This window comes from Nyctibius grandis, chromosome 11 (genome assembly GCF_013368605.1).
Source record: "Nyctibius grandis isolate bNycGra1 chromosome 11, bNycGra1.pri, whole genome shotgun sequence".
Taxonomy (NCBI): domain Eukaryota; kingdom Metazoa; phylum Chordata; class Aves; order Nyctibiiformes; family Nyctibiidae; genus Nyctibius; species Nyctibius grandis.
In genome coordinates this window covers 2,846,779-2,856,792 of record NC_090668.1, presented here as the reverse complement: position 1 = coordinate 2,856,792, position 10,014 = coordinate 2,846,779, and positions in this window count along the sequence as shown.

Here is a 10,014-nt window from a genome sequence, read left to right as displayed (position 1 = left end):
CAAGTGACCTTAACAGCTTCCTTTCAGCGATTTTCAAAACAAAGGACATACTAGATCTCACTCATCTGGACTTGAGTTGAACATTTGATATACCTCCATCCGGGAAGTTATGGGTTAAGATGGAGCTTACGGGATTCCTCAAAAAACTGTAAGGTGGATGATGAGCTGCCAGAGGAGAGGAAAATGAGAAATTTTGAATGGCAGACTCTTAGGTAGGGGGATGCTCTTCCCTAGTGGTCTTTGATATTTAATACAGATTTGGTGTATTCACAAAAGCCTTAGGACACATTAGCAATGGGCAGCCAAAATTTGTTGCTGCTACAGAGCCAAGAGTTCTTGTTGATCAAAGACGGAGCAGGATGTCTTACAGAAAGAACTGGTCTTGATTTAAAATTTGAAATTTAAAAATGTAGGCTTTTTTAGTGTGACAAACTAAAGGTGGAGGTGTGATTCTGGTCATTTTATACCATAGGGAGGGGAAGTGGGAAGCTGTTGATGTGAAAGGATAATAGTGGCACAAGAGAGAAAGAGTGTAAAGTGGTCATGAACACACATAGGCTGGAAATTAGGAGTAGGCTTCTAATCATCAAAGAGGCCAGGTCTGGAGCAGCCTTTAATCTGAAGAGTGGAGCTTATAAAAAAGCTGCTCGCTACTTTTACGGTAGGTTTCATATGTTTCTGAAAGGGATTATAAAATGTGTTGTTGTGATGGCAAGGGACCGAATTCAGTCAGTCCTGCATTCCTGTCAAAGAGGGATGAGGCCTCCCTTTGTCATCCTCAGGTGCCAGAAGAATTTTCAGGATGGAATTGCAGACCTGAGAGGAAAGAAACAGGGTGCAAAAGCAGGAAGAAGGAATATGTTGTAGCATTTGCCTTTGTTTGCAGCAAGAAGTAAAGTTAATGGAAAATGAATTTCACTGAAACAATTGTGAATTTAAAGCTTGATTTGGGGAATAACTTAAAGGGATTTGTGTGTATTGAGTGCTACTCAGCATCAAATCTTTAGAAATAGAAATCTAAAACAAGAGACGGTTTGGGGACAGGAGTGACTGTTTCCGATCCCTTAATGCTGTGTGGGTGCAGAAGGGCGTCAGTTGTGCCGCGAGGAGGAAGGAGGCAAAGGAGAGAAGCAGCCGTGGGCTTGGCCGCTGTGCCCCCCGCCCGCTTCTTTTTCTTTGGTTGGGGATTTTTTGAGGAAGCTCGAAGGCTCCCGAGGATCCTGGGGGCAGGACACGCCCTTCAGAGGGGGCCCGAGCCCTGCTGGCTCCTGGGGGTCGTCAGGCCCCCCTGCCCCTGTGCGGGGGGAAAGGCGGGGGCGGCCCCTGGCAGCGGGTGCCGGAGCGCAGGGCCTGTCCGTGCCCTGTCCGCCCCTCCGCGCCTCTCGCCACCCTGCCCCGTGTCGGATGTGCCCCGGGTGACGGGGGGGTCATCCGGGGGGATGCTAGGGAAGGCGGAGGGGGAGGAGGAGGGGAAAGGAGCGGGTTCCTCCGCCCCCAGCCCGGGCCAGCCCGTTAGCGGGGGCGCAGGCCCGGGGCGGCGGTGCCGAGGAGGAGCTGGCAGCAGCAGCAGTCGCTCCGGCCGCAGGCGCTGCTGGCCCGGGGCTCCGAGCCGCGGCGGCCGGGCGGGCAGCACGGTCCCCGGGGCGGCGGGGGGCGGCGGGCCGCCTCGTGGCCCTGCTGGCGGCCGCCCGGCCCCTCCGCCTCGGCGCGGCAGGTAAGGAGCGGGACCCCCGGCCGGAGGGGCGGCGGTGCGGGAAGGGCTGTGCGGGGAGAGGGGAGGCAGGGGAAGCTGCGCCGGTTTGTGGGAGAGCTGCGCGGGTCCGTTTGGGACCGGCGGAGCCGCCGGCAACCCCCGTCGGTGGTAGATGTTGGTTACTTTTCCCTCCTTTCTTTCCCTCTCTCCTTTCTTTCGTTCTTTTTTTTTTTTTCTTGTTCTTCTCGGTAAATGCAAACGTGCTGTTGCGGTGTTTCACGAGGGGCGGGGTCTGGCAGCAGGCGGGGGCAGCGGGGGCTGCGCCGAGGAGGGCTCGCTGAAAGCTTTCCCCCGGGCGCATCCCGGCGCCCCTGTCCCGCTCGGGCGGCGGGCGCTCCGTGCCTGTCCTCGGCCGGTTCAGCGCCCCGAGCGTGGGTGGTGGCGGCTGGGGGGAGGGGGAAAGAAGCAGAAAACAGAGGAAAAGTTGGGGGTTTCGTTGTTGCTCGGGGTGGATGGCATGAGCGGAGTCTCCTCCTTCACTCCTTCAGCCCTCCCGTCGGAGCGGTTATAATAATGTGTTATTACTTGGGCGGTTGCGTGTTGCCAGAATCCCAGCGGGAACCAGACGGAAGGGTGGGGGGTTAAAGGCGAGGGGGCAGCCGCCGCCCTTGCCGCTGATGGAGGCTCGGCGGGGTCTCCCTGCCTGTGTTCTTGAGCTTTAGAGGGTCTCCTTTCCCCTGTGTACCTGGCCGAGCCTCGGGGACTGAGGAGGTCAGCCTTTGGGCTCGGGAAACACTAGGACTCGGTTCAGCGAGCTCCGCGCTTGTTTTTCGGGCTCAATAAACTGCCCTTCTTAACACCTGCCCTTGCGCCGTGGCAGCGGCAGGGCGGCTGCTGCCCAGTTGCCAGTTTGTGCGGCATCTGCGAGGCGAGCGCCGCGATTTCTGGGGCCCTTGGGGAGCGTGTGGGGTTGGGAGAGCCGCGATGGTGTAAGAGCTACAGTTCCTGGAGAAGAAGCCGCAGAAACCTTTTTTTTTTCTTTCTTTGTCCCTCCACGAACGCCTACGATGTGTGGTGCTTTCACAGCCGAAAAGGGAGGTTTAAGGTTTTCGTTTTCCCCGGGATGTGAAATGCACCGGGGAGGGAGGAGCTGCTGGCTTCAGCTCGTTGATGAAACCATTCTCTGGAAAATTGCCCTCTCCCCCTCTGCAGCAGATGAACCTCGCTCGCAAGCTCCTTCCCGGGGGGCTTTGCCCAGGGCCTGAGGGAGGAGATGACAGGAGGCACCACTTCCATGCCAGGGCTGTAACCCTTCCCGTGCCGTCCTCGCCGGGCAGTGCGGGAGCTCGGCGGGCAAGCAGCGCCTTCCTCCGCCGCCTTTCCTGGCTTCAGCCTCAATGCACCGCAGTGCAGGAGGAGACCGATGGTGTCTTTAAGGGCAAACAGCGATGCTGCAGATTAGAAGGGACTTGTTAATCAATTGCGCGTTTGAAAGAGCTTATCTTGCCTTGTTGCTTTCGCTAATCCATTTCCCTGTCCCCGAGAGGTGACACGTGCCTGTATTTGCTGTTCTTCGGCTCCGGAGTCCTGGCTCTTGCCCTTTGTTGCGTTACCGCGAAGGGCGAGGGCCCGCAGCAAGCTGGAGGTGTGGGGGCTTTCCGGGGGCAGAGCGGGAGGCGGGCGTGTTCCAGCTCGCGGGTTTGGGGTCAGTTCCCGTCGCGTTTCTTTTTCCTAGTGCCGTTATTGCTTCCTTGGGAGGGGGGTCCCGCTCCCAAACTGCGCGGCCTGCCCCGCCGCCCTGCCCCTCCTGCGGGGTCCCGGGCTCCGGGGATCTCCCGACCGGCCGGGCGGGGGAAGGACGGCGGGGGGGCTGTGGTCGAAGGCGGCGCCTCCTACCGGGGTCGGGGGAGGACGACGGTGGTCCTCCGCGGGCTGAAACGGGAGATTCCGAGCTTTCTGTCCCTGTTCCCACTTTCTCCCCCGAGCAGCCGAATCTGTTTATTTGGAGGCAGCGGGAGGGAGGCGTGCAGTTTCCGGGGAGCTTCTTTCCTTCTTTCCTTCTTTCCTTCTTTCCTTCCTTCCTTCCTTCCTTCCTTCCTTCCTTCCTTCCTTCCTTCCTTCCTTCCTTCCTTCCTTCCTTCCTTCCTTCCTTCCTTCCTTCCTTCCTTCCTTCCCTTGCAGCCCTTCCCCAGGCCCCCCTGCAGCCCCTGAACACCGGCGCTTGTGCATCTCCCACTGCCGGCCTCTTTCCGTCCCCCCAGAGCCTCCCCCGCGGCTTCCCGGGGGGATGCGGGCTCCCGGGCACCGCCGGACCGAGCGCGGAGCTCCCCCCGGGGGGGCGCGCCGGGAGCGGGGCATCCCCGGCCGGAGCCGCGCTGGGGCGGCTCGGGCTGCCAGCGGGGCCGCGCATCTCCGCCGGCTCCTGTGGGCAGCGGTGCTGCTCTCTCTGCCTGATCACCAAAGGCGTAACATCAGCGCTTCATGATAACTGAAGAGGTGGGTTTGACTTCCTATCGTCATTTTTCAGTGCTTTGGACATTTTCTGTTCTTTCACGTAATAAGATAATGAAATGACTGTTCTGTACAATTAATGGCTGAAAGATCAAATGTTAACTTTTTTGTTTCAGCTTTGTCCAGGATAGTATTTTTTTTATAAGCCAGCTTCATTTGTATTTATCATGTTTGTACTGAGTGAAGTTTTGCCTTGGTGTGGTGACTGTGAACTTTAGTTGCAGAATCTAAACAGCCTGTGATACCCCGTACCTTTGTATGCAGCCTTTAGGCTTAAAATGTGGGAGTACTTAAGTGGCCTTTAAAGCACCTGTACTTAACCCGGAATAGGTGCACGTACCCTCTACATGTTCAATAAATAGCTGATATTACGGACTACTCGATGGTAACAAAATTCCCATTTATGGCTGTTCAGACAGAATATTTTATTGGTGAAAGACTATAGACCTAAGTTCGATCCATCCTTAGATTTCTGTGGTCAAGCTACACAAAGAATTGCTAGCAAACAGTAATCAGCATCTGCAATAATAAATTTCCTGACTTTTTCATGGATAAAAGAACTACATGGAAGAAGCTGAGCCGTAGGCATGATCATACGCAGATTGTTTTACTGAAATGTGCTGATTTTCAAACTTTGTTAATAAGCAGGTTTTAAATACTTTATTTTTTTATATCTAAATTACTATCTTGAGAATAAAACTTTTAAAATGTTTAAGGATTTTAAAAGGTCAGAACTTCTAAGTAAGTTGCTCTCTTGTTTCTTGAAGCTTTTGCTATTTCCTCCATCTTTCTTTTCCAGTCATCTTCCTGCTTTTTTCCCTTCATTTTCCAGGATAGCCTCCAAAAAGAAATGCGTTGTTAGTTGCTTAAAAATGACGTAAGCAGTGAAAGTGTTTGGTATCCCGTAGACCTTGTTTGAGTGCTTATGTCCACATTTCCTAAATGCAGAGGCATGTTGCTGTTGTCTGACTGGTGGGAGGCAAGTTGCATTAAATTGGGAGTTTATTATGGTGGTAGAAATTGGATTTGTTAGGTGACGATTCCAGTGAAAATGTCATGACTCGGTTTCAGTCTAGTTCCAGTGCGCATCTGTTCCATGGTGCACAGTGCTGGTGAATGCTGTGCAATTTACAGTACCCACATACTTGAGGTTTGAAGCGTAAGTTGAAATCTGTAGCAATGCAGAATGACTCAAGTGTCACTGATCACCTCGAAGCGCAGAAGGCCAGTTTTGCCATTTTAGTAACTTTCTACTATTTGAAACATAGAATTAAGTGTGGATAAGATATCACAGCTGCAGTATCAGACATGCTGGAGTTACAGGTCAAAAATGGAGATGTTTTTTGCATGCTGTGAGGTGAAGACAGCAAGATAGTAATGTTTTTTACAAAGGTGAAATTTGGTGGTATTTGAGAGGCCCTCAGTTTGAACGTGAAACATAAAGTGCTAATGAAGTGCTGGTTAAGAGTAATAAGATATAAAAATGCAAAGTGCTGCCGTGGAGCTGCAATGGAGAAAACGGACAGCAGGATCCCGGCTGTCATTAGTTGTGGCAGTATCGACAGCACGCGTAGATGAGTTTCAGGTCATTGATGCATGTTTATTGCAAGCAGCATAGCTCTTTTTATATAGTACATGTTTCTACTTTCATGGTTATTCTGAAGCAGTGCTTTGTTTAATGTTTCATTCTATTTCTTGATACACTTTGTCTATTTATTTTGCAACTATAAGCGAAGCCACATACCAGTTCAGCAGTTTCAAGCGCTCCTTACTCCTATCAGCAAGCTGCAACTTTCTTCCTCTTTCTCATGCCAGCGTAGCACCTGTTTGGCAGTCCTCATTGTAGATTCAGCATTTCTCAATCCCTTCTTTGTTATGATTTTTCCCGCTAGCTGTAACAATATTGTAACAATATTCCCCAACAATTCCCCCTTTTTGTTTTAAAAAGATCATGAATACATCCGTATTTCCACCTTTTCTTCAGGCATCATAGGATCAGCAGATCCCATAAGTTCTTGAACCATCCATACCTTTTTTACAGCAGATTCTATCATGCTCTGTACACACTTAAGGATACATGGTAACACAAGCGCAATAACGCAAAGCACAAGCAAGCCCATCAATAGTATTTTAATCAATCTAGCGAGCCACCCTCCTAGTCCCAGGCCCTCTAACCACTCGGATAGTGGATCTGTCTCCTTTGTGATATGTTTCATGTTTTCTTTCATTTGGGCGAATTGTTTGTGTATACTCTCTGAGTGGTTGGATAAGTTAAAGCAGCACATTCCCTCAAAATCTTCCCAACCATGGCCTTGTGCTAATAGAAGACAATCAATAGCAGCCCTATTTTGTAGTGTAGCGTGTCTAACTGAGTCTATGTCTAACAGCAAATTACTTAAGGCCGCAGAAGTAGCATTGGTCTGTTTTGAAAGCCAGCATCCCAACTTATTCAAGGTACTTAACGCTCTGGCAGCAGCTGCTCCAGGCACTAGTAAAGAAGCTGCAAAAATTTTTAATGTAACCCAGACATTGGTTTTCGGTTGAGATGGTATCCGTGCTGTAAGGCTTGCTATGAGAGTATATAGAAAACCAGCTATATGCAACCCTCCCATCTTCAAGTGACTGTCTCCTGATTCTGAGTTACTTCTTTTTCCTTTCCCACGGTGGGACATCCAACGAGGTCCTACATCTGTGGAAACACAAACACAAGCATAACCCCGTCCCCAGGTTAGTAGATCATGTGCTCCTATCCACTGCCCGGTTTGCAGATCTCGAATGAAAACTTTTACACCAGGTTCCACCTGCGATCGTCCCCTCATTGACCCAAAATGCATTACAACAGGAGGATCAGTTTTATCAGTTCAAATTTGGAGAAAGTTCAGTACATATACTGCTTTATCCAGTCTAGCTTCAGGTGTCTCACCACTCATTCCCCCTTTTTGTTTTCAAAGCATGAGTTTCAGAGTCTGATGTGCTCGCTCAATGATCGCTTGTCCCGTGGGAGAATGAGGGATGCCAGTAACGTGAGTAACACCCCAAGCCTGTAAAAAGGCTTGCACCTTAGCAGAACGATAGGCAGGCCCATTATCAGTTTTTATCTGTTTAGGGATGCCCGCAGTTGCAAAAGCTTTTCGCCAGTGTCGAATGACGTGACCAGCATTTTCACCTGTTTGTGCTGTAGCAATAAGTAAAGAAGAAAAAGTGTCAATCGTTACATTAATATATTTTAACCTGCCGAATTCAGCAATGTGAGTTACAGTTGTTTGCCAAATGTCCAAGGCCTGCAGTCCTCGAGGATTAGTTCCTTGTATCTGCGTAGGTTGCGGCAGTTGCTGACAATCAGGACACATAGTCACAATATTCCGAGCATCACTGTGTGACAGATGAAATTGTCGTCGCAGTGCCCGATGTCCTTGATGAAAAACTCATGTGACATACGTGCCTGCTGTTTATTGTCCGGCACCTGTATAGTCATTGCAGTGGAATTTGTGGGGTCAGAATCCAAAGAGTCCACTCGGGCATTGCCTTCTGCAATAAACCCAGGCAAATTAGTATGACTTCTTACATGTAAAACATAAAACAATGCAGTTCGGATTTGAATTTCTTGCCACAGAGCTCGCAGCAATTCAAAAACACACTGATTACGTGTATGCTCTATAACAGATCTGTCTATACGTTTTACAATGCCAGCCACATATGCAGAATCAGTAATCAAATTAAAGGGAATGGGAAAATTCTGAAATACTTCTAATACAGCTCGTAATTCTACCACCTGAGGTGAACCCTTTTTTTGTACTACCATAGATTCCCACTTGCCCTCAAAATACCAGACAAGGCCCGCCTTGCCTGTTTTTCCAGATCCATCTGTAAAAATGGTAATTCCATCCACAGGAGTGTTCGTACGCAACACTCTCGTGGTAATTGGAAGTTCCGCACTCAATTTTACAGCAGGATGGGAGGGCAAGTGGTAAACAACCTGTCCCAAGAAATTCTCCATGGCTGTTTGCAAAGCAAAGCTATTAGCCATACACCACTCAAAGTATCGAGCTGCAATAAGAACAGTTAGTGATGCAGGATCTCTGGCCACAAGCTCCCGACATCGCATCTGTCCTTTGATGATAACCAGTGCTCTGAATGCAATAAACCTTCATACCACATAAAAACATTAGAAAAAATCATACAAGAAAACCAGTAAAACTAAAATTGAACCTGGGCTTGCACTACCACCTGCTGGAGAAAGGTAGAGCTGCTGGATGGTGAGAAAAGAAAGCACAGTATGTTTGCTCATCTTTCATTAATTTCTGAAAACTCTCAAGTCATACCACTATCACATAGTCATTTTAAAGTGGCACATGTTATCGTAGCACCTGAGTTCTAATCGCAGCCATAACATGAGCCTTATGTTCCACAGTATCCACTTGTGCACATGCCTTTATCATAGCATTCAAATCTGGCTCTCCAGAACAACAACGCTCAGGCACTTTCTTTTTCCTTGCCTCTAACGCCAATACTTCACCTTCGCTTACAATCAAACCACATTCCTTTCGCACATCATAATCATCCTGTAATTGGAAGAACAAATTCACATACGGCATCTCATCCCCCTTTCCCTCTCGTCTACAGAACAGCATTAATTGCAGTATTGTGTTGTAACTTACACTCCCGTTCTTTGGATATTTCTCCTTATGGTCTAGGATATACAAAGGCCACCATTGATTACAATATTCTACAAACTGCCTCTGGGTGAGAGTGTCTCCCCCCCCACACCTTTTTCCAATGTTTCAATATACATCCTAGAGGAGATTTTTCAGAATCCCCCTTCCACCAAGGGTTTGTTAGCCATTGCAAAATAATATCAGAACACAAAAGCAGTATTAAAACACAGAGACACAAAACCAACGCCTTAACACAAAATAACAAGATGCTGGGGACTCAAACCCCTTATACCATTTTCAGGTGACTCGAATCCCTTATACCACTTTCAGTGGGACTCTAATCCACCCCTTCAGTAGACTGTTTGTTTCCCATTTTACAAAGTTTCAAAATTAACACGAATACCTAAACAAAGTTATACGAGTGCCACAATTACCACAATTACAAATAAATCTGTCACAGTTCAAAGCCAGACTGGCTGTTAAACCGGTGGCAGACAGTAAACGGCAAACGCCGCTCGCCCCCTCCCCCCTTTTCCTCCTTTTTTCTCTACCACCTCCCACTCCCCCTCCTGAGCTGCCGATGATTTTACAGCCTCCCAAAATTTCCCAGGGTCCCGAGGGAACACAGCAATGCCCGGTAAACTAAAGGATTTATTTGAAGGGGTATCAATCTTAGGTCTACAAGAAGGGCGCTCTGTGATACTGAGCGATGGAGTGCCTGTGATAATTCTTCTTCTCTAGCAGAGGAGCCTTCTGTGGAGAGCGGAGGTGTAGAGGGATGGGGGGGAGAGCGAGCATCGTCGGCAGCTTCTGATATTACTTCGCTGAGCAGTCGCATCGGATTGGAAGGGGATGGTTGCTCTAAGTGTTGTGGTTTCTGAGTTATTCCCTCACTGTTCAAATTCTTGTAGTATTCCGCTACTGCATGGGGAGCAGTAGGTACAGGCGTCCTCACTTTTTCCGTCGCCTCTTCTGTTTGTTTCTGTTTCTTGCCTACTGAAGCACCAATGCCACTGATGCACGGCACAGGAGGGTTAGGAGGCTCCGGATTATCTCCTTTTTCCTCCTTATCTTGCTGCTGCTTTACCTTTTGTACAGTCTCTTTCATCACACGCCAAGTTATTAATAGTTCTACAGCAGCTCTATCTCCGTATG